We start from the raw sequence: 27,841 nt of genomic DNA, 5'->3' as shown, positions 1-27,841 counted from the left end.
TCCTCTAGCTGTGTGGCTGTGTCTCTTTGTAAAGCGTAAAGCTGCCACTTTTACATGTTTTGGCATGTCAGCTTCCATTTCAATGGGCTGATTTTCCATTTCATTTTCGCTTAAGTCAAATGTTATACAATTCTCTTGATAACAGCACACTGTCTCACTTGAATCATAAGGGTACACAGAATGAATTTTAAATATTCCTTTGGGCTGAGAGTCCAGGTATTCTGGCAACTCACACTTGGCATCTACATACTTTTCAGGGATATTTCCAATCACCATGTTATTTAGATCTGCAGTATAATGTGATTTTTGTATGGCCATTCCTAATGGGGAATTTTCCTCTAAATGAATATCTTGGCAACTTTTATTATTAATCATAATTTTTACAGACCCTTTACCAATATCTACCAATGGAATGTATTCATAATCCAGGCCTTGCTGTTTTATGGATTCATTCAGGCACACAAATGCATCAGAATCTTTCATCTGCAGTCCATTTTTGCATTTCAGTGTTATTGCAAACTGTTTGGTAAATGCAGGGATAATAGTATCTTTCCTCGTTTGTAATTCAATTGCATAAGTGACCAGTTGTGTACAGTGATAAGCCCTTCTTTTGTCTTCAAATTCAGGTACCGGCCCACCTAGCCGTGACCATATTTTTTTATTAAGAAAATCTAACACCATACACATTCTGTGCATGATGTCATTGCCCATGTAAAAGTAATTTTGTGCTCCACTCACTATCCATACATTATGGTAAATTGTTTTCTGCCCAATACTAATTTTCAGCATGCATCTTCCTGCAATTCGGTTTTCAAAGTCTGGACTGTCCAACCCAGAAACATACTGGTTTTTAATCCTAAATTTCGGGATCTCCTCCCTCTCCATTATTTTTTGCAACAATTTCTCATTAATGAAGCTCCTTTCCTGTTCAAGCGCTAAAGTGGCTTTTATTGTTTTAAAACAGTCACTTTTACCAACATGAACCCATGGTTGCTCATCTTTCATGTGTATTTCAGCAAGAGTGGTAATGTGTTTTTCTGAACCTGCTTTAGGAGCAGTATCCTGTTTGCATGTCTTTTCCTTTAAATAAAAACTTAAGGTGTGCTCATCTATGGCAGTCTGCCATTTTTTCCTTGGGTCCAAGCATATTTGTACAGGTAGTTTTTCATTGTCGCTCTGCATTTTGTCTTGGCACATTAATATAACAGTGACAGTAGGTATGCAACTATTCTGGAGATATACCTCCACTGCATCATTTATTTTGGCAACGGTGTGACATTCATTTATGTTGCTGTTTTGAGATTTTAGTTTCTTAGGCCTCAATGGTTTTTTGGTTAAGGACCACAGCACTCCATTTACCCCATCTATGAGAGGAGACAATCTTTTCAGGCAATCCGTCCCCATCAGAAATGGAATTTCACAAAGAGATGTGATCAATACCTCTTGTTCCATTCTGTGTTTTCCTATTTTTATGTCAACCTCAGTTATACCTATAATGGGCACCTCCTACCTGTTAAAGTTATGCACTGGACCTTGATTTTCCTTCACCGTGATCTGATTCTGTGGGGATCTCCCTTCATTGATACTCTTTACCAGCTCCTTAGACATAATTGTGGCCTGTGCGCCAGTGTCAATCATAGCAAAGGTGTGGCATTTTTCTTCTACAGTGATGGGTGCATAATATCTGTCCTCAACTTCCTCTAATACACATAAGAAGTGTGAATTCTTACTGATTTCAGGGCTCACCTTTCTCAGGCCTTTTTCACTTTTGGCTAAGCACATTGGTAAATGGAAAGACATTTTTCCCTCCTTTTTGTCCATTTCTGCGCGATAGACTTTATTCATTTCTCCATGTTCAGAGGTTTTTTGGAGTGTGGCCACTGTTCGCCTATCCACCCAGGTATCATCAGGGGCCACATTACAACCTTCCAACTGAACATGTGTAACAACATCATTCAGCAATCTGTCATTGTTTAATTCTGTGCATTTGTGATCATTTAGTGTGGTACCAGCCCTTTCAGCCTCTTCAAAATTATGTGGCTCAAAGAATTCTTCAGGTGATTGACCTGTACCCTCCTTTTGAGTATTTCCTTTTTCTGCTTGTGTTTGGTCATTGTTCTGAGTGTCCAGGGAAGAAATTATAGCATCCCCACTTACTCCCTGTTTACTGGTATTCCCCATGCATGAGTCATTTTTCTTAAATCTGTCTCTTTTTTCTTTTGGAGTTTCAGGTTTTCTTATTTCATTTGTACAAATCTTCAATGTTTGATTTAGCTCTAGGTTAAACTGTACCTCTCTTTCAGAAGTATTTGCACTTTCTGTTACATGTTCACTTACTGGCATTTTCATTTTTAAATCATTAGACATCTCAGAGTCATTATGCGAAATTACATCAGAGCAATCTGTCTTTTCGGTGCTGTAGGTATCCTGAGTACTTAGTCACTTTTCAGAAGCTCCCCGGTCATTGCTATGGCCATCTGCCCCCTCCTTTGATGGCTGTTTTTGTACTGTACAGAGCCTTCCTATTTGTTCAGCCAACATCTTCACTTGGGCCTCGCGACACTGGAATCTTTCCATCTCTCTAGAATCCTCTCTCTGTGGCCTAGATCGATATTGGTTGTTTTCTCCCTGATTGGATCTATTCTGATACCTCTCAGGTGAGTGATTTCTATTGGGATGGTTTCTGAACTCTTGATTCATTTGTGGAGGGGAGCGGGGTGCGCCCATCCTTTCATTATAGTCCCCTGGTGGGGAATCATTGTACTGCCGTGGGGTGTAATTCATGTTCTGTCTCATGTCCTGTCTCTCATGTTGTGGGTACTGGCTCCTATGTTGATTCCCATTATCAGCAAATCGATCCACATATCGGGGTCTATCCTGATTACCATATATCATGGTATTGGGATCAAATCTGCTTTGTGTCCCCAATGTCTGGTAGGGACCATCATTTCTTTGATCTTGATTTTGCATCTGGTTATTGTTCATATTGGACATATCAAGCCGATAGCCTTTCCGGGGCCTATCTCCTAAATACCTGATGTAGCTGTCCCTATTACTAGGATCATGTGATTGAAACATTGGTGCAGAGTGTAATGACCTTTGTTGATTAATCCTTTGTTCAGGTGCCAAATTATTTTTACCTAGACTTTGAGCAGACTCAAGGGACATTTTGGCTGACCTGATTTCCATCACTGTTGCTGAGGGTTCTTTAGAGTTAGGTCTAGTATCTTTCATTTTATCACTTTCTCTACCCTGAAAATACAGTACCTTATATAGTTTTGTGCTTTGATGCACAATCCACTCAAGGGACTTGTCACGATCAAATTCACGGACCAATTGAGATATGATGTCTTTCTGTAGCCCAGAGACGTAGGCAGTTTTAAATTCATTAGAATTGGGGTCAAAAGATACATCAAAGCGAGAAAATGCTCTTTTTAAATCTTGTAAAAACTGGCGAGGCGATGTATTAGGCCCAGCAGTGATTGTGTAAGCAACTTTCTTTGCCTCCTGTAATGACTGGAAAGGAGAAAAATGACGCCTAATTTCTTTTTCAAACTCCGCCCATGTCATATTCTGCTGTTCATTTAATCCCCTTATGATGCTGGCCGTTGGAGCATCTAAAGTTAAATGAAAATACTGCCTGTACTGTTCCTTAGGGATCTGGAGGGCTTTAAAAATGTCATGAACCGCTTCTAAGTGATCCTCAATGCAGCATTCCCCTCCTTTTTTAAATGGTTTGATCAGGGCTTTAATAGATTTCATTATCTTTATGGGGCTACTTGTTGCAATGCATGGAATTGCACTACCTGGTGACTCAACCCTGGTTCCAGGTGTATGGGATTGGTGGCGGCCCCCCAATGGGAGTATCCATTCCCCCAACGGCGCTGCAACCAAGTTCAGTCACCGGTCCAGTCACTGGAGCACTAGCTCTTTGGGTAGAAATAGAATTCACCTCCACTCCATTGAATGTAGTACCCTGCCGCCTCTCCTGGGACCTGGGAATGCACATTTGCTGTTCTAAGTCCTTACACTTTTTAAGGAGCCTGTCTGCTTCGTTTTGCAAATAGTTGTTTTCATCACTCATTTTATTAATTACCTCCTGCATGTCGAACATTTGCATTTGGCATTCATTAAATTCCGTATTTCGCTTGTCTCTATCTTGAAGCATTTTAATCACCTGTTGTTCTACATTTTGGAGGTCACTTTCTTTTTCAAAACTTTCTTTTTGTAAAACTTGCATCTCTGAAACCACCTCATCTTTATCGTGTCTAATGTGGTCCACTAATGCTTTTAAGTGTAGCAATTCTTGCTTACTGTCCTCAAACTGTTGCTTGCTTTTGGACAATTGAGCATCAAAATCTCTGCATTTTAACTGCATGTCTTTTTGGCATACATCCAACTCTGTTCTTAACATTTCCTCTTTCTTACTTGCCCCATCTAAGTCAGTCTTTAACCCTTTAATTAGCTGGGTATCATTTTCCTGCATTCACAGGGACCTATTCAAAATAAACCAAATCTTGGCGCATAGCCGTATTAGACAATCTTTCTCTGCATTTTTATCGGCTGCATTAATTAACCTTGTAAGGCAGACCTGAATTATGCTGCCTTCTGCAAAAATATTGTCTAGTTTTTCTTTCTGCACCTCACCCTGAATGCTGTCATGCCATTCTGAGGTACTATTCGATGACCACGTCCCATGTGCAAATAACTTTGCCTCTAAATATTGCACTAGGTCTGAGAATGTGGTTTCCCTTTGTGACATTCTGAAATTCGTTTTTAGTGACACACTGCTATTATGAAATTGATTCCCTTTTATGTACAGATGGCAGTGTGAGGCACACTTGCCATGCCCAGTAGGTGCTCTGTGATCACTTTCCCGGCCTGCAACGCACCATAAATATGTTGGGTATTTTGTGTAGATTTGGGGCCTAGTGGTATTTTCTTACCGCCAAAAATAAAATAATTCAGTAATAATCACTCATTGCATTCAGATTGTGTTTGATATTATAGAAATATAGTGGATATGCATTATTTCAGTACACAGATATATTTAGTTAGTATACCTTTTGTTGGTGGTATGCGTTGTTGGTTGTATTTCTGGTGAGCATAATTCCTTTGTTTTATATTTGGCCCCAATATCCAGAACCCCTTATTTTTGTTTACAATGTTCGTGTGATCACTAGAGAGACCTCAGGCCTACATTTCAGAAAAACCACATTTTCATATGGAGTGCCACCTTGGGCTGTTCTCACTGATTTACCTACACCAGCGAGTTAAACATGTGGTATATCACTAATTTATTTCCATTAGTGAACTATATCCAGAAGTCTCTCTTTCTGCTGACTCATTTACCTCCAGCAGACTATGTTGTTATGTTCCATTCAGAAGCCACACACACACACTTATACACTGCGTAAAACTCTTCCCCATATTACCAGTGCTATAATGGTAGATGCACTAAGAAAAGAGAAAAACAAAAATACACTACACATCTGATTTCATATATTTTTGTGTATTATAAACAATTGCATTTCAACACCATCTTACCCTTTTTACAGAAATAAATGGAAATTGCACAGCAACAGCATTATCTGTAAGAAAATGAGAAGAGATGCGGCAAGAGAATATTCAATTTGCAACATTAAACATGTTGATTAAATCCAGGAATTTCCTCTTCTACTCTTCCTGAATAGGTTTCGCACACACACACCGCCCCCGCACTCTGCAAGATAATTACCAAGCTTCTTCTGCATGCCAATTCCTCAGGCTGGTCGCCTTCTGGAAATGGCTCAGTGCTCCGTCTTAAATCACCTCAACGAGGACGTGCATCTGCCATCACTCAAGCCAGGGATTATTGACTGGAATTTCTCAGCCTGTGCAGCAGTGCACTGGGACCCTCTTCTCAATCAGGAAACTCCCCAGCCACACCAGCCAAGTCTTTCTCCGAGCTGTGCAAAATGTCTTCTCCCTTTCTTTCCCTCTGAGATTCTACAGGAAGCCTCTGTTACAGCCCCTAATATGATGCTTGTCCAATAAGAATCCACTATGTCATACCTCCCTTCTTCGAACAATGGCTTACTTTTACAGCAAGCAACTGTAACAAAACTGATTTCCTGCTTATTCGAGTTTTTGCTTCCTGCAAATACTGTGTACAGAGCACAGAGAGAAGCAAAAAGAAAAAAAAAATCGGGACGCACGTTTAAAATCAGCCTGTCTTTTCTACCTCATTTTACACTGGAGAACACATTATGATGTTATTTGATTATTATTGGTGATTAGTATTTGTTAGTTGTATTAGTTCATTAATTATCTAATGTGTCTCCTGCAACAGAGGAGAAGGAAAAATGTGCTTTTAAAATGAGAAAATGGTACGTTTTTGACCTGTGTAGCCTGTCTTCATTTACATGTCCATATGTTACACTGGCAACACATGGCTTGAAACAATTGCATCATAAGCAATACCTTGATCCCATTCAGTGGTGCTGCACTCCAAAAACACACTATACATTAATCTCATGCAGTGGAGCTGCACTCCAAAAACACACTATACATTGATTCTGTGTATTGGTGCTATGCTCTCAAAACACGCTAAATAATCCTACAAGACGGTCTGAATCAGAGTACTCACTTGCAATGCACCATGGGCTCTAATAAACTGTCAATTAACAGCAATTCCTGATAAAAACACTTTTCCGTCAGACATGTTATTGTAGTTGTTTGTGTGAAACGCGGGGAGATATCTCATAAAACAGGCGCCCGTTTTTATCAATTATGTGAGAGGTGTTGTCAACTACATTAAAAAAAAGTCCAGCTCGTAGCACTGAAATGTCTAATTTAAAAACAACCTAAGTAAAATATTTCACCTTTAATTTCAAAAGTCAACATGTCATGCATTTTCAAATAAAGTGCAGCTTTATTTCATACATGAAGAATATCACTTCTCCCCTGAATCAGAAACTTCCTGCTAACAAGATCAACATATGTTTCAGAATTGACAATGTGTGTGTGTGTGTATTCTGTGGTGAATTCCATTTAAATTCTATGAAATAATGCTAAAGGTAAAAAAGTTTTTCTTTACCTGATAGCAGTACAAGTGCCCAGTGCATTCTCATTGTCAGTATACAATTATGGGAGAGAATTCACTGTGAAACAATCATAAATGAAAGCTTGAATATTTTATTAGCACTATTGATTAATAGGTGTATTTAACAAATTACAAATTAGGCATATGTAACTAGTATTACATGTCAAAAAACAATTTGCCAAAACGTGGTTGTGCTGATTCGTCAGTGAGGATAATTTAAGGTAAACCTAAATTCAACTTTCATGGGAAAAATCAGAAATGAGGAAGGACTAGGGCACAGGGATTGGCTGTGCCATCTTTAAAGCCAGACCTTCTTATCCAGAGTTCAAGAGGTCAAAGGTACACATTAGACCAAGCGCAAAAATAACACCATGTGCTCAGTGCTTAAAAAAATATATATATATCTTGCTCATACCAAATGAATTCAAAACGTGTGTTCTGGAGCTTATCAAATCTGAGTTAGTCCCATGAAGAAACAGTTCAGAATCACAGCATCAAAGGCAATATGATGCACTTAAAGTTTCATAATGCACATGCAAAGAAGACAACTTGTCATGAAGAACCCACTGTAAAGAAGAGAAAATATTTATTAAAGACACGTGCACACCAATATGCATACCTAGGGAATTTTTACATTTACATGTAATGTGCTTTCTTTTTAAAGTGATTACACTTTGCATCCAGGAGTTCACAAGGTAAATTCTGAGTGTCTGGGAACAACTAGGTTTCCAGGATTGGAGGCCGAAGGAGAAGTAATGATTAAATTAGCAGATGGTGAGCCAACTGGCTGGCCAATAGTTTTTATGGCCTGACAGTATCGCAAAAGCAGATGTAATGTATTTTAAGTGCATGGGAGCTTGCAGAGGGATCAAGCCATTTGTTGTAACCAGCAATAAACATGGGGTGAATTGTTGCTTGAGGCCAGAGTGACCAATACTCCTTGTGTTTTGATTGTTATTTAGGATATGGACAGAGTGTCATGACGCCTGCCCCCGGAAGACCAGACCAGGCCCAGCAGCCCCGGAAGCAGGCATCATGCCACTTGGAGCATGCCCAAAAGCCCCAGTTAGGGGCTGTTTGGGTACAGTCCTGGCGCCTATGGCGCCTGGCTCATAAAGATAAAGTCAGTCCTGGCGCCATGGGCGACAGGCTCATTATTGATAATTTACCTGAAGCAGACCATGCTGCATACTCACCTGAGGCAGACCATGCTGCATGAAGACTCAAGCCAAATGAGGATTAGGAGGGACTATTTTACTGAAGGGACTATTTTGTTACTTTGGGTGGGGCTGTGGAAGAATACTTACCTGGATCTTCTTCCAAGGCTATTTAAACCACGCCCGGACAGCCACACGTGCTTCGCGTTATTCTGCTTGCTGCAGCGTAACGCTCACTGTGTTTTCAGCAGCTCCAGTCTTCAGCCACGCCCGCTTCAGTCCTGGGACTCCTGAAACAAGAAGACAAGAAGGATAAAGGTTAGAACAGGAGTTTTAACTTTAATCCTTACCTGAATCCTGATCCATTTCGCCACGGAACTGACAGACAGAAGTCTTTGAAGCATTGCTTTGCATTCCTACGGCGCCGCGCTGAACTCACCTGCTTGGCGGTACTTCAGCATTCCATCACGCTCTCTCCATCTCACGGCCGCCCTCCGACACCTAAGGAGACAAAGACAGCAAGGTGAGCAAGAGGACTCTGTAAGGCTACACAAGCTACCCCCCAAGGACTTACCTGATTTACCACGGGAGGTACTCACCTCATCTCGGGTCGGCGCAGTCAACTCTGCTTCATCGCCGTACCCCGGCCCCTAAGGGGAGAAAGCAAAGACAATACCAGTTACCCCCCACAAAACGTACCTGATTTACCACCGGGGTCTCACCTCATCTCGGGTCGGCACAGTCAACTCTGCTTCATCGCCGTACCCCGGCCCCTAAGGGGAAAACCACAATAGACTTACCTGAATCTTACCGAGTGCCATTTGGAAATCTTCGAGTGGATTAATCGGCAACCTGCAAGGAATCGGACAGAGTGAAGAGCAGACATTTGAACTCTTATGAACAATTGGACTTTAGAGTCAATACTGGAACTCACCAATTCCTCTACGCCAGTGAAGTAACTGGTCATCAACGCGCCCCTGCGGTCGACGCAGGATGGAGAGCTCATCCTTCCAAACCATCAGGTGAGATTAAGGAGGGGACATCAAGAGTGATCTGTGGGAAGACAACGGAGTGGGGAAGGTGGGTTGACACTCAATTCCACGGGTGGTAATTCCTCTTCTCCTTTGCAGAAGAATATTCTTGCGAGCCAGACAAACTAGGCTGAGTGGGCCAGTCCAGTCAGTCATCTCGGCGCTACACGTCACGCTGGTGGAAATAACAGCGGCCCAGTTCCGGTCGACGCCCCCGTGGGAACCAGGTGAGCGTAACACAGAGGCCATGTGTGTTGAATTGGTAGTCATATAAATTAGAATTGTCCAATGATGCCAGTAAGCCGGGGGAGATAAGATGAGATGGTTATCGACTGTTCAAAGGGAACCTGTTTATTCTGGTCATCTTCATGCTGTTTGAAGTATTTCTGCAATCCATGTGCAATTACATTTAGGGATAAAAGGCCTCAGACTAAATCAGGTAAGTTTTGTGGGGGGTAACTGGTATTGTCTTTGCTTTCTCCCCTTAGGGGCCGGGGCACAGCGATGAAGCAGAGTAGACTGCGCCGACCCGAGACTGATGATCATGAAGACAACCAACAGATTCAGTGTGGAGACTTGTAATGAATTATGTTTGTATGTGAATATGTAACTGTGAAATTATGTCTTGAGCTGTGGAAGACAAATCCTAAAAAGGGCTGTGCTATGAAGATGATCTGAAGATGGTAGTTAAGATAACGGCAACCAACGAGAATGGGAGAGGTGGAGAAAGATTGGATTTCTTCTGTATAGGTCTTGTACAATCACATGTGGGGGTGGTATGTAATAATATATATGTAAGTGTTTTAACTGTTCGAAAAATGTATATAATGTGTCAATTTATGTGGTTTGGAGAGACTCGATTAGTTTGACTCTACAGGGTGATCTAGCTCCTCCCCGGACTATTGTACAATAAACTTGCTTTACATATAAAACCTGCACTCACTTGTTAAGTGGTGGGCCCGCTTTGGATTAATTTGATTAGGGGGCTACTCCTTATCCTGTCGAGAAAATGGCTCAGTGGGTTAAACGTTTGTTGCTGTAAACTGTGTTTGATTTGCAGGTTACAGGTTCAAATTTCTGCAAGGCCAACTCACCTTACGTTCTTCCCAGATGGAATCACTGAGAATTTCCAGAATTTTTTATGGAGAATAATCTCCTGGATCATCCACTGCTTACACTTCAGTTTCACACTCTCTATCCAGGTTCATCCCTGTTCCTCCAAAACCATCAAGGACCACATTAACTCCCTGGCTCCTGCTCTGGCCGACCTCTACAACCACTCCTTTGTCACTCGAGTCTTCCCATTCACTCTGAAGCACTCCCTTGTGCACCCTCTTCTTAAGAAACCCTCTGCTGACCCATCCTGCCCGGCTTACTATCGGCCAATCTCCACCACCCCTTTCTTGGGCAAACTCCTGGAAAAACTATCCATCTCCCAGCTCAATCTCCACACTGAATCTGTTGGTTGTCTTCATAATCATCAGTCTGGCTTCAGAGCTGCCAGTACAGAAACTGTTCTACTGAACATCCGTGAAGACCTGCTCTCCAACTTTGATTCCAACACACCCTGTGTCCTCATCTTACTTGATCTCTCTTCTGCCTTTGACACGGTCAACCATGCCATCCTGCTCAATTGTCTCCATGATATCCTGGGTATCACCGGTCAGGCCCTGGCTTGGCTGACCTCTTTCCACTCTGATCAACCCTCCGAGGTCAGGTCCAATTTGGGTCCTTCCTCTCCTCTAGCTCTATCTCTACCTGTAGTGTTCCCCAGGGGTCTAACCTCTTTCCCTGGCTGTTCAACCAATACCTGGCACTTATTGCCCACTGCATTGCCGCTCTCTGCCCCAACTTCCAGTGCTATGCGGATGACACTCAGCTCATTTTCAGGCTATCTTCAGCCACCTCTTCTCCTTCACTCATCTCTGACTGTCTGTCAGGAGTGGTGTGCCGCCAATGATCTCTGTCTTAATACCAGTAAGACTGAGAGACTCCTCATTGGCACACCGGCTCCTTCCTTTCCTGTCACTCTCTGGCCAGCCTCTCTTGACCCTCTTTCTGCTCCCACCTGCGAGGCTTAAAACGTCAGGGTAATCGTCGACTCCACACTCTCTGTCACGACGCAACCCTGGACACTGTGGAAAAGATGGAGGCTAGTTTAGGCTCCTTGCGGTCCTTACCGTTCTAGTCTTTTTGGTCCTTTTCCTTTAAAAGGCAGCTACGCCCACAATGCTGTGCGTTGCAACTTGCATTGTCAGCCTTTCGCTAACTTCGCCTGCAGTGCCGCTCCTTGAGCTTGGTCCTTGGATACTTCCTCTCTAGTACTCAGCCCGCTTAGGCTTTCCAGTTTCTAGGCTCTTTCCTTCTGTACGGGTGTCCGTACATAAGGCAGTCCTTTGCTCCCGCTCGCCCTCTCCCTTCCTTGCCCGATCCCGCTTCTGTTCACTCTCTCTCTCTCTCTCTCTCTCTGGTGCTTGTTCGCCCGCCTTTGCTCCTGTACGCTCTCTCCCTTCCTTGCCCGATCCTGCTTCTGTTCGCTCTCCTTTCTCTCTCTCTCTCGCTCTCCGGTGTTGGTCCTCTCTCTCTCTCTCTCTTGCTCTCCGGTGTTCGCACTCCTTTCTCTCTCTCTCTTGCTCTTCGGTGTTGGTTCTCTCTCTCTCTCTCTCTCTCGCTCTCCGGTGTTCGCTCTCCTTTCTCTCTCTCTCTCTCTCTCTCCGGTGTTCGCTCTCCTTTCTCTCTCTCTCTCGCTCTCCGGTGTTGGTCCTCTCTCTCTCTCTCGCTCTCTCTCTCTCTCTCTCTCTTGCTCTCCGGTGTTCGCTCTCCTCTCTCTCTCTCTCGCTCTCCGGTGTTCACTTTCTCATTCTCCGCTCTCTCACGCTTACCTGTTGTATCGACTCACCTTCCTTGCTGACAGCTCTTGTGCAGCCTCCGCTTTGCCCTCCTTGGATCGCAGTGGACTCTCGCCCAATCCTTCTCGACACCAGTCTACCTTGTCTGGAAATACTAGGATTCAAGTACGGTTACCGTACACAAGTCTCCAGCCTCTTCCACTTCTGACACACTCCCTGCCAGCACGGGCTCGCCATCTACAGGGTTTTTTCTGCCATAACTGGCTTTTTCCCTGGTGTCACGGAACTGACTCCCCTGGGTCCACCCGACAGCTTGTTCCTACCACTGTCAGGGTGGCCTCAAGCGGAGCTCGTCCCTATCTCTACGAGCGCAAGAAGGAAAAGAAGGAAAGGAAGAGCACTAAGGCGGAAGAAGAACCACAGGAGATCACAAAGGAGGGGAGAAGAAGACCAAAGACATCAACCCAGGAGGATTCCTCTAAGGAGTCAGGTGAGGAGCATTCGAGGGTGGTAGCTTCCGATTCTGACAGTTTGCAACGCCCACAAGTCAACATGGCCTCCCTAGAACAGATCCAGGAGATGGTAGCTGCAATCCAAGGCCTTCAGACTGAAGTACAGAATCTCCGAACCAAAAATGTCAGTCTACGGCAACAGATCGCAGTACGAGATGATACTCGTGGCAACTTGCCTCCACAGTCATTCTCTTTTGGTAAATATGATGGCAATCCGAAGCATTTGAAGGAGTTCCTGGATGCTTGCATGGTCTATTTCACTTTTAGACCAAAGGCCTACGAACTAGACAGGTCCAAGGTTGGTTTCCTCGTTGCTAATCTCGTTGGAAACGCCTTGCCTTGGGCCACCCCGTTGATATCCCAATCCGATCCAGCAGTCAACGATTATTCCCTGTTTACCCAGCAGATCAGAGTCAGATTCGACAGACCTGAGGTTCTGTTCTCCTCTTATGAAGCCCTCTTGGACATTCGTCAAGGGAATCAAGATGTTCAAACTTTTGCTTCTGCTTTCATCAGACTGGCAAAGGATGCAGGATGGCCTGATTCTGCTTAACAAAACTTCTTTCGCCGGGGACTCCATGACGATCTCAAAGACGAACTAGCCAGAGTGGCTCGTCCATCCTCCTTCCAAGAACTAGTGACCCTAACTCTTCAGCTGGAATACCGACTTCAAGAGCGAAGACAAGAAAGGAGGAGGTTCCGAAACCTTCCTTCTGCCAACACTACTCCGGTTCCTCTTCCAAATCGGCACCAGACTGAAGAACCGATGCAGATCGGAACTACTAGAGGCCCCCTGACTCCAGAGGAGAGAAAGAGACGTAGAGATCTGGGTCTCTGCATGTACTGTGTATCTTCTAAGCATTTGCTCCGGAATTGCCCCGAAGTACCTCCAAGACGTTCGGGAAACGCTTCTCCTCGGTCTTGAGCAGGGATAAGAACCGAGCAGAGACTATCAATCCCTGCAACATTACTTGTCAGAAGGTTATCGAAGATGACAATAGATTGCTGGTATTCACCATTCATCTCACTTTCGAGCCCAATCCCACCGTAGAGGTCTTGGCTATGTTGGACTGCGGTGCTGCGGGTAATTTCATCGATGTCCAATGGGCTCAAGATCAGGGGGTGCCGTTTTTGCAGAAGAGCAGTTCCTTGCCCGTAGAAGGGGTAGATGGAACAACACTCTCCTCCGGGCCTATTGTACAAGAAACCATACCCGCCACTATGCTTCTTTTTCAACACCAAGAACAGATTGTTTTCGATGTGATAAGAGCTGCACACTTCCCAATAATACTGGGTATATCATGGCTACGTAAGCATAATCCTACTATAGATTGGTCAGCCAACACTATCAGCTTTTCATCATTTTTTTGCACTTCTTCCTGCCTTCTCCAGACCAATCCGGTTCCTGGTAAGGGAATCCCCACTCCCAAGTCCGCCTCAGTAGTGCAGATGGTGCCGCTCTGCTACCAACGATACGCTGTACTTTTTGAAGACGAATTACCGCGCTCTTTACCTCCTCATCGGCCGGAAGACTGCTCCATTGAATTACAACCAGGTGCTTCCGTCCCTTTCGGCCGAATGTATCCCATGTCTCTCCCAGAAAGAAGGGCCCATAAGGAATATCTGGACGCAAATCTTCAGAACGGTCTCATCAGAGAGTCACGCTCCCCTGCCGAGCATCTATGTTCTTCATACCCAAGAAAGGGACCTCCGAATTGAGACCGTGTATTGATTACCGTGGTTTGAACTGTTTGACAATAAGAGACAGATACCCCATGCCTCTTATAAAGGAAGTGTTGGAAGCGGTTGAGGGGGCAAACATTTTTACCAAACTCGACCTTCGAGGTGCCTATCATCTGTTGAGAATCAAGGAGGGAGATGAGTGGAAAACAGCCTTCAGAACTCCTCTGGGACACTTTGAATAACGAGTGATGCCCTTCGGACTGGTAAACTCTCCGGCGGTTTTCCAACGGTTTGTGGACAAGATTTTCTCAGACCTGCTTTATTCTTTTGTAGTAGTCTATCTTGACGACATTCTTGTCTTCTCTTCCTCTCCGACCGAACATCACAGACACTTGGAGCAGGTGTTAAGAAGACTACAAGAAAACCATCTATTGTTAAAGCCAGAAAAGTGCATCTTCGAATCCTCGTCTGTTCCCTACCTAGGATTTATTCTCTCCAAAGAAGGAGTTCAGATGGATCCCGAGAAGGTGAAGGCGGTACTTCTTTGGCCCACTCCCAGCAGCCCTAAGGATGTACAGAGGTTCTTAGGTCTCTCGAATTTCTACAGACGCTTTATCCCAAATTTCTCGGAGATCGTGCTACCTATCACTAATTTACTAAAGAAGGGTCAACAATTTGTATGGGATTCGAAGGCAGAACGAGCCTTTCAAGTACTTAAAGAAGCCTTCACCACTGCGCCCATCCTCGTTCAACCCAATCAATCCCTTCCCTTTGTGGTCGAAACGGACGCCTCTGGAGGTGCCATAGGGGCAGCCTTATTACAGTCCGGTAAGGATGGTATCGAACACCCGGTGGCGTACTACTCCCGGACTCTCACCCCGAGTGAAAGAAACTACTGGGTGTTGGAACGGGAATTGTTGGCCATCCGCCAGGCTTGTGTTGAGTGGAGGCACCTGTTACAGGGGGCTGCCCATCCGTTTCTGGTGAGAACGGATCATCGGAACCTTAATGTACTCCAACATATGGAGTGTCGCAATTCCAGACATGCCCGGTGGGCTTTTTTCTTCTCCCAGTTTGACTTCGACATCACGTATCTTCCAGGGAAGGAGAACGTGTTGGCAGATGCCTTATCCCGGAGCCTCGGAGAAGAATGCCCAGTAGGCGGAATCAAGTCTGAGGAGATTCTGTCGGGAAAGAAGATATTAGGAGTGGTCAATTCATTTTTACAAGAGGTTGAACGTACTACTGTTTCTACCCAGATACCCAACGACCGTCGGTCTTCATTGGAGAAGAGAGGAACAGTGTACTTTTACAAGGACACCCTGTTCCTTCCGTCTAAAGAGCTTCAAATTCAAGCAATGTCTTGGTGTCACGATCTACCTTCTGCTGGCCACAAGGGGCAAGGAGTCACGACCGATTTGGTATCAAGGTATTTTTGGTGGCCCACTTTGGCCAAGGATGTAAAGGCTTATGTAGCCACCTGTCCTATTTGCGCCTCCAGTAAGCCCTCTACGCATCGCCCTTTGGGTCTCCTTCAACAAGGACATTTGCCAACACGTCCTTGGGAACACATTTCTACTGATTTTATCGTGGATCTTCCTCTCTCTAGGGGCTCTACCGCCATCATGGTTACCGTAGATTCCCTAAGTAAGATGGCACACTTTTCTCCTCTACCTGGCCTACCATCGGCTCCGGAATTGGCAGAGGTTTTTCTGAGAGATGTAGTTAGGCTTCACGGTCTACCCCAAACTATTGTTTCCGACAGAGGCTCTCAATTCACTTCTTGTTTCTGGTCTACACTGTGCAAGACTCTGGGGATCAGCAGAGCTCTCTCTTCTGGATATCACCCCCAGAGTAACGGACAAACTGAGCGTCTGAACTCCACTTTAGAGCAGTACCTTTGTTGCTTCTGTGGTCAAGAACAGGAGAGTTGGAGGTCTTTTCTCTCCACAGCGGAATTCGCCTACAATAACACAGTACATTCTTCCTTAGGAACCAGTCCATTCTTTTTCTCCTATGGCTTTCATCCATGCATATCCCCTTGGTCGGAATACCATTGACTGCTGTCCCTGCGGTTGACCAAAGGCTTAGTGAACTAAGAAGTATACAAGGGGAGGCTAAAAAGAACTTGGAGACTAGCAGGGAGCTCCAAAAGAAGTACGCCGACAGGAAGAGATCTCCGAACCCCAAATGGACGATCGCCACTAAGGTGTGGTTGTCCACTAAATTCTTGCCACGCTGGTTACACCCAGGGAAGTTTTCTGCCAGATTCATTGGGACTTTCCCCATTTCCTCACAGATCAATCCGGTGGCCTTTCGCCTGAAACTTCCTCACAGTATGAAGCGCATCCATCCAGTGTTCCACTCGTCCCTTCTCAAGGCCTATCTATCGGACCTGCATGGTCGGACAGTGCCACGCTCATCAATTCCAGATAACCCAGAACCTGAGGAATACGAGGTGGAGAGGCTGGTGGATTCTCGCTACAGACATGGTACTATTCAATACCTGGTACATTGGAAGGGGTATTCCTCTGCAGAGCGTACCTGGGAACCTAGAAGCCACATCCATGCCCCTCGCTTGTTACGTCTTTTTCACTGCCGTCATCCGGGTAAGCCCGGGGGATCCCAGCTGGGAAGGGGGCATACTGTCACGACGTGACCCTGGACACTGTGGAAAAGATGGAGGCTAGTTTAGGCTCCTTGCGGTCCTTACTGTTCTAGTCTTTTTGGTCCTTTTCCTTTAAAAGGCAGCCACGCCCACAACGCTGTGCGTTCCAACTTGCATTGTAAGCCTTTCGCTAACTTCACCTGCAGTGCCGCTCCTTGAGCTTGGTCCTTGGATACTTCCTCTCTAGTACTCAGCCCGCTTAGGCTTTCCCAGTTTCTAGGCTCTTTCCTTCTGTACGGGTGTCCGTACATAAGGCAGTCCTTTGCTCCCGCTCGCCCTCTCCCTTCCTTGCCCGATCCCGCTTCTGTTCGCTCTCTCTCTCTCTCTCTGGCGCTTGTTCGCCCGCCTTTGCTCCTGTACGCTCTCTCCCTTCCTTGCCCGATCCTGCTTCTGTTTGCTCTCCTTTCTCTCTCTCTCTCGCTCTCCGGTGTTGGTCCTCTCTCTCTCTCTCTCTCGCTCTCCAATGTTCGCTCTCCTTTCTCTCTCTCTCTCTCTCTCTCCGGTGTTCGCTCTCCTTTCTCTCTCTCTCTTGCTCTCCGGTGTTGGTCCTCTCTCTCTCTCTCTCTCTCTCTCTCTCTCTCTCTCGCTCTCTCTCTCTCTCTCTCTCTCTCTCTCTTGCTCTCCTGTGTTCGCTCTCCTCTCTCTCTCTCTCTCTCTCGCTCTCCGGTGTTCGCTTTCTCATTCTCCGCTCTCTCACGCTTACCTGTTGTATCGACTCACCTTCCTTGCTGACAGCTCTTGTGCAGCCTCCGCTTTGCCCTCCTTGGATCGCAGTGGACTCTCGCCCAATCCTTCTCGACACCAGTCTACCTTGTCTGGAAATACTAGGATTCAAGTACGGTTACCGTACACAAGTCTCCAGCCTCTTCCACTTCTGACACACTCCCTGCCAGCACGGGCTCGCCATCTACAGGGTTTTTTCTGCCATAACTGGCTTTTTCCCTGGTGTTACGGAACTGGCTCCCCTGGGTCCACCCGACAGCTTGTTCCTACCACTGTCAGGGTGGCCTCAAGCAGAGCTCGTCCCTATCTTTACGAGCGCAAGAAGGAAAAGAAGGAAAGGAAGAGCACTAAGGCAGACGAAGAACCACAGGAGATCACGAAGGAGGGGAGAAGAAGACCAAAGACATCAACCCAGGAGGATTCCTCTAAGGAGTCAGGTGAGGAGCATTCGAGGGTGGTAGCTTCCGATTCTGACACTCTCCTTCTCTCCTCACATCTCTGATGTCTCTAAGAAGTCACACTACCAGCTGCACCTCCTCAGAGGTATTCTTCCTTTCCTCTCCTTCCCCCAGAAGCTCACTGTCTCCAGAGCTCTGGTTCTTTCTAGGCTGGGCTACTGCAACAGCCTCTTTCTAAATCTCCCTGCTTCTACTCTCTGCCCTCTGCAACTCATCCACAACAGGACTGCAAGACTTATCCTGGGCCTCAAGCCCAGGGATCGTATCTCTTCAGGACTGAAATCTCTGCACTGGCTCCCAGTGGCTAGGAGGATTAAGTTCAAAACCCTCTGCATTGTCCACAAGACCTTCTGGGGCCTGGGGACTCAATACCTTCAACTCTCTCTTCCTAAATATCTTCCTTCTCGAGCTCATCGCTCATCCGCCTCCAACTCCCTCAGGGTCAGCTGCTTCTCCAAACAATTAGTTAGTGGTAGATCTCTTTCCTCAGCTGGGGCCTCCCTCTGGAACAGCCTCCCTGCCTCCCTGCCTCCCTGAAACTTGAGGAGAACCATCTCCAGTTCTGGAAGCATTTCAAAACCTTCCTCTTTGCTTCTGCATTCTCTCCTCCTCTCCCTTGCTGAATTACTAGTTGATACTGAAACTTCACTGGTCACCTGGCCACCCTTCTGATAGCGGGCCCAGGTCACCTCCCATGCCAGTTGCACACCTGCACTGCCTCCCCGGCAAACCACCACACTTGGGGACTGTTTTCTGTATCCCTACAGTCCCCTACTGGCACTTGACATCTGATGTCTGCACTTGCACTTGCCACCAGCTGGCCTTATTTTTTATTATTGTTGTATGTATTCTGTGTATCCCATGTACTGCACATTTCCCCTTCCCCCTTCCCATGCACTTGTGTGATCTGAATGACACCTGGCCTATTATGATTGTTGTCTCTGTCTTCCCGCTGTTCCCCCTCCCTTGCCTCGTCGCTCCTTGAAATACTTGTGTAAAGGCATGTTATGAATGCCATATCATACCATATCATATCATAGCTTCTCACAAGAGCTATGGTTCACTAAAACACCCAGGTAAGGTAGAGAGTCACCCTGGCCCATGATTTCCTTGCGCACACACCACTTAAACCTTGCAGCTCTTTTCCCCTTTTTTCAGGTCCATGTTCATGAATTTGGTTTTCTTTGTGTTGATCTTTAGACCATTCAGCTCCAGATACTTGACTAAGTCATGGAGGTGACGCTGAAGACCAATCTGGGTCTGATCTAAGATGACAATGTCATCTGCATAAAACATCAAGGGGATCAATTGATTGTTTATTTTTGGGGGGAAAGATCTGGCCGCTTCCTGCCCCTCCTCAATAGCAGCCAGATAAAGATTGAATAAGGCTGCAGCTACCAGCTTTAAACCTGTAGAGGTGGGAATTCCCTCAGAATATTGGCCTTTAGTTGAGAGTCACACTCATATATTGGTATTGGAGAATAAAGCCATATTTGCTTCCAGAAAGTTTCTCAGGCAGCCCCATGCCAAGAGTTTCCCCAAAAGACGTTCTCTTCTGATGCTGTCAAAGGCCAGTTTGAGGTCGATAATGGCCACGAACAGTCTAGAGATTATCTGAAGTGTTTTGGCTTTTAACATATTCAGCTGGAATTGGTTTAAGTCCATCCCCACTCCTATGATAAATCCTTTGTGTCTTAGAAGTAGGTGCCCAACTTCTTTTGCCCACTTGAGTAGATGCCCAAGCAACATGGAAGAGAACAGTTTCCCCAGCATATCTAAGAGGGCAATGGTCCTATCATTTTTTGGCTTGGCCCCATATCCCTTCTTACATATCGGGACAATCAGGCCAGTTTTTCAGGTATCAGGGACCTCTCTGTATTCTAAGATTTGGTTAAAGAATAAAACACATACATCTGACCACCAGCAAGTATTTAACTTTAATATCTAAATGTTTAGACCATCAGGTCTAGATGCCCTAGACCTGTTCAGTCTATTGATTAGGACCATTAAGAGGTCTTCATCAAAATTAATATCACACTTGGGCAGTCTCCCAGTGTTTTTTTCAGGGTTTTTGTTCATCGTTTTAATCTGCATCAGATCAGAAGGGCAATGCCAGACAGAATCAGTTCCTCGTTCAAGCCTTTTGCCAAAGAGCTGCAAGAAGTGTTTGGACCGATCAGATTCTGACACAGAGGGTAGCATTGTGGCCAATTGGAAGATCTTGTTTTTGTTCAAGAGAGCCCATAGATCTCTACAGTTTCTTTTTGCAATAGCTTTGAGCATTTCCTCTGCATCATGATGAAGTGGTGATGCCCTAGATGAGAGTATCCAGTTGCGATATTGTTATTTACGTCTTTTTAATGCTTCTAGTGTCTCATCTATCCATAAATGGCCGAGCGTTCTCAAATCAGCCTACAGTAGCTTTCATTGATCTACAAGATTTTCACTGTAGAAATGGAGTCGAGTAACCCCATGTCTCGGGCCTAGATTATTTTTTACTTGAAAATGAAGCAGTAGCCCCTCATAGTGTAAGAAAGCTCCTTCAGCCGAAATCAGTTGCTTCAGTTCCTCCACTAATGGGAGGACATCCGTCTGGAGGATTCTAAGTTTTGTGCAAGCTTGATTTACTTGCAGAGATTCCACAACCCCTATTGGCCTAGCGGTGCCCCTCCAATTCCACTATAGCTCTAGTAGGTTGTGATCACTCTGCTCCATTGGCACAACCACTAGTTCCTGGACCTATTTATGAATAGTGTTGGAAACAAATTAATAGTCCAAGCATGAGTGTTGGCTACTCCGGGCCCAGGTAAAATTGGCTGGTATATCTCCAGGGGTTTGCCCATTCAGCATAAGAATGTTACGCTCTTTCAGTCAGTTACCCAAAGTAAAGCCTTTTGTTCTTGCCCAGACATAGGGCCTCATCACGAATTAGCTATTTTCATCGGATCACGGGTTTGGCGGAAGGGTTATTGCCCATTCCCCATTGGGCCCATTCAGGAATTCCTCATTCCCCATTGGGCCCAATGGGAAAAATGTGCGATATTACTGCTGGCGGATTTCCCGCCAACGGTAATTGTGCCAAAAATCGGCAATTTTTCCGCGGATTTCCCCCAGTTCAGAGCTGGGGGCAAATCCGCCAAAGCCATGATCTGGCGGACCCTTAAATGCGGCGGTAATAGCGCTACCGCCGCATTTAAAGGTTACCGCCAGACTCATGATGAGGCCCATAGAGAGTAATTTTCCCTTATCGTCGAGGCATCTTATATTGAGATCGCCACAGATTATGACATTAGTATTTTGATCTTTCATATACACCTTGTCAATCAGAGTCATGATCATATTTATGAACAGTCTATCTGCCAAGAACAGTGGATTCCAACATATATTAAGGATTACTAGACTAATAGTCATCATAGTCTCCATTTCCTTCCAAGTTAATGTAGTCATTTTTACATAAGGGTTGGGATTTATGGAATCTGTAACAGTCATGCCTCTACCTAGCTTTATCAAAGTGAGTAGGCCGGACGATGGACGGTCCAAGGGATTATTTTTGGCCAGGTAACACTTAACTTCAAAGACAGCACAGATTGGGGGAGTCGAGAGCCAGGTCTCCTGAAAGCAAATTATATCATACTTTCAAATGTCAGGGCATCCTTATGGAATAGATGGTGAGATCCCCTAGTGTTCCAAGAGCACGAGTATATTGGTAGCCTTTCTTCTTTCCGTAGACATTAGTCCTCGGTTTTTCGAGCTAGGGCACCTGCCAGCCAGGACCAATCCTACCCGTTTTTCTCTTGGGAACTCGTCTCCTGGTCCATCTATATGTGCCTTCTGCCCTGCACTGAGCAATCTGTCGTAACTTATAGAATGTGATCCTTATTAATGTTGATGTTTATGTAATCTTTCTCTAATACCAAAACGTTCATTGATATTGGAGAAAATAACGTTTTTAAAGAATCCGTTATTCATTAAATGAAAGTTTGTTTTTAAGTGTATGGTGTTTGAAGTATTTAGATGCATTGGCCGACCAGCGGCAATGTAAAGATTAAATGATATTGCGCTGTTTAGAAGTTGCATTGCACTATTTAGGAACAAAACTCAGAAATATAAGTATTTGATTCATGGGAATGATTTATGCTTTGCTAACTCATGAGATGTTTACAGGCAGTTTGACTAACTTCTGTAGATTAGCATCCTATGTCTGTAAGTTACCGTGGTTACTTCCCCAGCACAATGTTTGAGGATAACCTTCGTTGTGAGTCATTTAAATAAATTAGAGTTTCTTCTCCCAGTATTGTCTGGTGAGATTGGGCCTCATTACGACCCTGGCGGTAAGTTACCGCCTGGGTCGTACCTTTACCACCATGGCGTAAACTATGTTTACGCCATGGTGGTTGGCGGACTTACCGCCCCATTCCGAGGTTGGCGGGGCGGTAAGTCCCCAATCCCCATTTACCCTTCCCCATTCCCATTTTTGCCCCATAGGGCATAATGGGAGTGGGGAAGGCGTTAATTACGCCACCGTAAATTACGGTGGCGTAATTAACAACATGGTCCCTTAGCGCCATGGATTTTAACACCTGCTAAAAGCAGGTGTTAAATCCTCCATGGCGCTAAGGGACCTCGGAATCAGGCGGTAAGGGTCGGCGCTGTTTACGCTGCCGTAAACCCCTTACCGCCTGGGTCCTAATGAGGCCCATTGTATGCTAATGGTTGTTTAATCAGAGCATGTACCTTAGCATACCAAAAGAATGGTGTTCAGTCATTCTAAAAAGCCAGTAGCATTTCATTTTTGAGCTACATCGACACTGCGCACAGACTCGTTTAGGAGGTAAAGTCAGAGTGAAAACTGTAAATATCTCTACAGCGGCAAAGTAAGACTCCTTTCCCCACTGCTAATGAACTAAGGGGGCAGTTGGCCCCTTTCCACCTCTATCCTCTTACCCTCTTTTCTAATAAACAGACTCAAATAATTGAAAAGGGTTACATGGACACTTGTAATGGAATGTTTGTTAACAGCACTTAGTGGGTACCTTATGGAAGATCTTTGAACCATCATGTTGGACTTGTGATGCGTGTGTTTAGCTGAGGTTCATTTGAGGGTGACCTTTAAGGTACACAATGAAGAGTGGGGGTGACTGCAAACAGTTATTTTCCTTTGTATTGCATTGTTCATTAATTGATTTAAAGCTACAGCAACGAAACTGATAGCAAGGATTCAATGTAAAACACACAGTAAAACGCGTTTTATGACCAAATGCCCTTGGAAGTTTTATTGGGGGGCTTTTTGCAACGATTGAGCATAAGTTACATTTCCAAGGGTGTACACTAATTTGATGCAAAACTTGTATTCTCTTAAACCTACTCTGAACTAGTCACATTTTTAAAACTACAAAGAAATTGGAAAAATATGTGTTTACTTAAACCAAGTTTGCCTGTTGTTCCTTATTTTGTTGTGCTCCCATTCTTGTGGCATTAGTGCCCCTTGGTTTGCCCCCCTGATAATGATTTCTAGAGATGCCTCTTTTGTTCGGTTAGAGTTAGTCAGATGTTACAGTGTTGCCACTGAGACCCTTGAAGGGCCAGGATAGAGCCAGACCATTAGTTCTGTACCTTTCAGAGGCATGTAGAACCGGAGAAAAGACGTCCTGTGCCTCTGAAATGTTGCCCGGGATATGACAGAATTGGTCCATTTTCTCACCCCTGTCTCGGATAGGAAATAAGAGCGGAGAGCTCTATGTCCAAGATTATATTACCTTTGTCTCTCCACTCTAGATAATCAAAATATTAAAGAGTGGTCAACATGCGTGCCCGTTCTATCTTTGGCCCCTCTCACCTTCCTGATCTTTTCCCAATTTGGAGAATGTACCCCTTCCCTCTTTCTTCTTTCTGAAGCTTCTCGTGAATATACACATTGCAACAAAATCAAGTAAGATTGTAATGTATACATTATTTCCTTCATACTTGTGTATTCAGAATTTTGCAAGGCAAGGTATCTGCATTTTGATTATCTGATTCAATTTGGGTTGGTCTCCCTCTTCTCCCAATCTATTTCATCCAATAAAGGAAGAGAGAACCATCTCTTCTTATTTCAACTTTAATTTGACCTCTAATCATCTACTCTTCACACGAGTTGATGGCCCACTCCCCTCTTTTTACACTTTTCTCTTCTTTCCCTTCCTGTACCATGTATTCCCTCTTTTTTGTTATCCTTTGTTCAATATGCAACCTTAGCATATCTGTAGCATCACTCCTCTATTCACGAAATGTGTATCTACAAACGCCCTGAAGGAATGTCTCTGTTCTTATAATTCCTCCTCCAAGGTCCTCTTATGTAACTTCACAAATCATGCCTACATTAGCACTTTTACCTTCCTTACTATTAACTTTACTTCACCAGACGTACCACTCTTCCCCATATTTGTGTGTATGAGGAGCCAGAGCGGTTCACAAACGTAATGACTCCATGCTACTATGGGCCTCATTACACGGTAGGCGGTGAGCCATGGCGCTATTAGCGCCATGGCTCATGCCGGTAAAATACCGGCACCGCCTTGGCGGAAAGGGGATTTACCGCCCCATCCCAAGGTTGGAGGGGCGGTAAATCCCCTTTCCGCCATTGCCCTTCCCCATTCCCATTTCTGCCCCATAGGGCTCTATGGGAATGGGGAAGGCGCTAATTACGGCACCGCAATTTTGCGGTGCCGTAATTAGCTCCGAGGTCCCTTAGCGGGTTGGTTTTTAACGCCTGCAAAAAGCAGGCGTTAAAGCTCCAACCCGCTAAGGGACCTCGTAGTAAGGCGGCAGGGATTTACCGGTACCGGTATTTTACCGCTACCGATAAATCCCTACCGCCTACCGTGTAATGAGGCCCTATGTCTTCTTTGCAATGGCACTTCGATATAGGTTTGGGAGGGCTTTCAGGGTGGCAGGGTGGCATGGTGTTGTGTCTCTTCCTTATGGTCCTCAATACAAGGCCTTACACAATATACTTTCACATCTATCTCCACCCCACCCTAAATGTTATGGTGGGTTTAAAAAGCATTCAAATAACCCTTCTACCCAAAAGGGAAAGTGGAATAGGCCATTTCATCTAAGCTACACATGCCACAGAACCACCCCATATCCATCCCTGGAAATCCACCTCCAGTGGGTGTGGGTATGACAATTAGATACAAAGCAGCTAAGTCTCATGTCTGCAATGCATTCTCAGTGGCTCTTAACTGGAGCTGTACTTCCAGGAATGGTTACTGGGTGACGCTATGGCATGTGTGGCTAAAGAGAAAAAAACATGTGATATGCAATCTGAGTTTATGGTGGAGTCTAATCGCCCATTTCACTCTAGTTACAGCCCCCCCTTTTAGCATTCGATGTTAGCCATAACCCCTACTTGCCCAGCCACACACACACACAGTGCCTACCAAATAGTTGCTAGCAGCATTAAGTGCTTACTGAACGGAGGATAGTACGGTGGCAACATGCTGTTCTTGGAAGCAAAACCACTCAGAGCAAAGGTTCAAATCCAAGATCCGCACTTACTAACTTAAGCGCGATATGCAAAAACAAATAAATAAATTGAGCTCTCTGTAGATATGTAGCACTGAAATATACTTAATATCTGATCATTTTCTAATTTAAACAGACATTTTATTGCTTGGATGATGTGTGTCTATTTTGCAGTGTAAATGTTGCAGCAGTTTTATTTCTTTATTTCATGAGCCAGATTTTTCACAGAATAATTTTGAATAATAATGTGCAGTCCTTAAGATTTGGCGTGTTTGCCAGAGCCCAGCCCTGGCACGTATCTCTGAGACTCTGCACTTGTTTTTTTCAGGGTTTTGGCACCTGCATTGTTTTGACTGTCAGTCATCACAGAACACACAATGTGCACTGACCATGTGTCTCTTCATCCTGGGCCAGCTCATTGCTATTCATGAACCCGATGAACCTTTCTGGCACATCAGCAAACGTTATCAATTTTCATGAATAACAATATGTTTGAAAGTGACAATGTTGGGCGCTTATGCTGGCAATGCACTCACATTACTTGAGGCAGCCAGCATTATAGCAGCTGTGCTACTGTAATAACCTGCAGTACTCCCACATCACGGGGGGATTGGCAACAACAGGACAGTCACCAGCTAACAGCTCCAACACATGGGTTTGGCCAGGAAAATGCCCACTGCAATGAGTGCCTATCCTGGTTGGCAATCAAGTGGGGCATTTTGCTGCCATGTTTGACAGGCACGTTCATCCGTTTTGTAATCATTTTACCTGCATTTGTTTACCAGTTTACAATAGGAGGAAGGCACACTTTCAATATTTCCTTTGGATAAATGGCCAGCATATCCCAATTGCCACCTATAGAATCAGAGCAAAATGTTAACAATTATATGTTTAAAGAAGGACTTAAGCATTTACAATACAAAATAATTCAGTCATAGGCACCCCTCGGCAAGAACGAACACGGCTACATGACCTGCTCTTTGGGAAGGTACCCACTCGAGAGTGCACAGCCACACTTTAGCTCACTGTACATTTCACAGAAGGGAAATATATCCATTTCCATATCAGTCTTTGTCCCACCCACGTGGGCAGTCCAGCACCGAAATGCTATGGCAATTCCTTTCTGAACAAGAGAACCAATAGCAACCCCAGACAGGTGTTTTTAAAAAAAAAAATTACTTTTACAGCGGTTAAACTCACACCAAGTCAATGAGGTTATGTCACTTAAAGGTTAAGTACCCACGTGTTTTACACAGGGCCGGCCTGAGACGTGGGCAGTCTGTGCCGTTGCCCACAGCCACATTGTCAAGGGGGGCGCCGGGCACCGGCTGCCTGCCTCAAGGAATTTTGTTTGCAAATGTATCTGTGCTGCTTCCACTTACAAGGATTTCGTTTTGTCCCAGTCAGGCCACTAGAAAAACTAGAAAAATGTGTTTTTCATGTCACAGAAGTTGAATTCCTTGGGTTTATCTTGACCCCAAAGGGAGTCCAAATGGACTCACGAAAGGTGGACGCAATCCTTAGGTGGCCATCACCAAGTTCAGTTAAAGGAGTACAAAGCATGCTCGGCTTTGCCAATTTCTACCGCAGATTCATCCCAGATTTTTCACATGTCATACATCCCATCACTGCCCAATCCCAAGAAACACTGCAGAGACAAAATAAAACCTCACAGTGGCCTATCAGATGCTGCAGGCCCCATCGTTGCTGCTTATCACTTTCTTCTACCAGAGTATTTAAAGTGAGAGTGATTTTTAAGTGATGGCTCATTGTTTGACCAATGTTTTGGACAAGACGTTTCTGTGTTTGGAATTGCAAAAGGGGTACCTTACTCTGAAAGCACACAAACACAAGGTTAGCTGTCTAAATATATGCCCTCCTCCAGGCTGATAAAAATATATCACACAATCAATTTTAAATGATGTGCCTTATTTTCACATTTTCAAAAAGTGTATATTTTTGGAAGTATATAACATTTTCCTCCCATCATATATGAAGCATGCCTGTCAACCACTGAAATTAACATTGTTGATGCATTTGATGAAGCAATTCTTTATAGCTTTTGTATGATGTCTTGTTACACAAAATGTATAATGAGTTTAAAGTTCATGTAATTTTGTATCTCCCTTTTCCATTCTTTGATGTTAGTAATCTATTGTCGGTAATTTTT

The sequence above is a fragment of the Ambystoma mexicanum genome, chromosome 7p (genome assembly GCF_040938575.1).
Source record: "Ambystoma mexicanum isolate Mex_15411 chromosome 7p, UKY_AmexF1_1, whole genome shotgun sequence".
In the NCBI taxonomy this organism is placed as follows: domain Eukaryota; kingdom Metazoa; phylum Chordata; class Amphibia; order Caudata; family Ambystomatidae; genus Ambystoma; species Ambystoma mexicanum.
Note: the sequence above shows the minus strand (reverse complement) of the source record.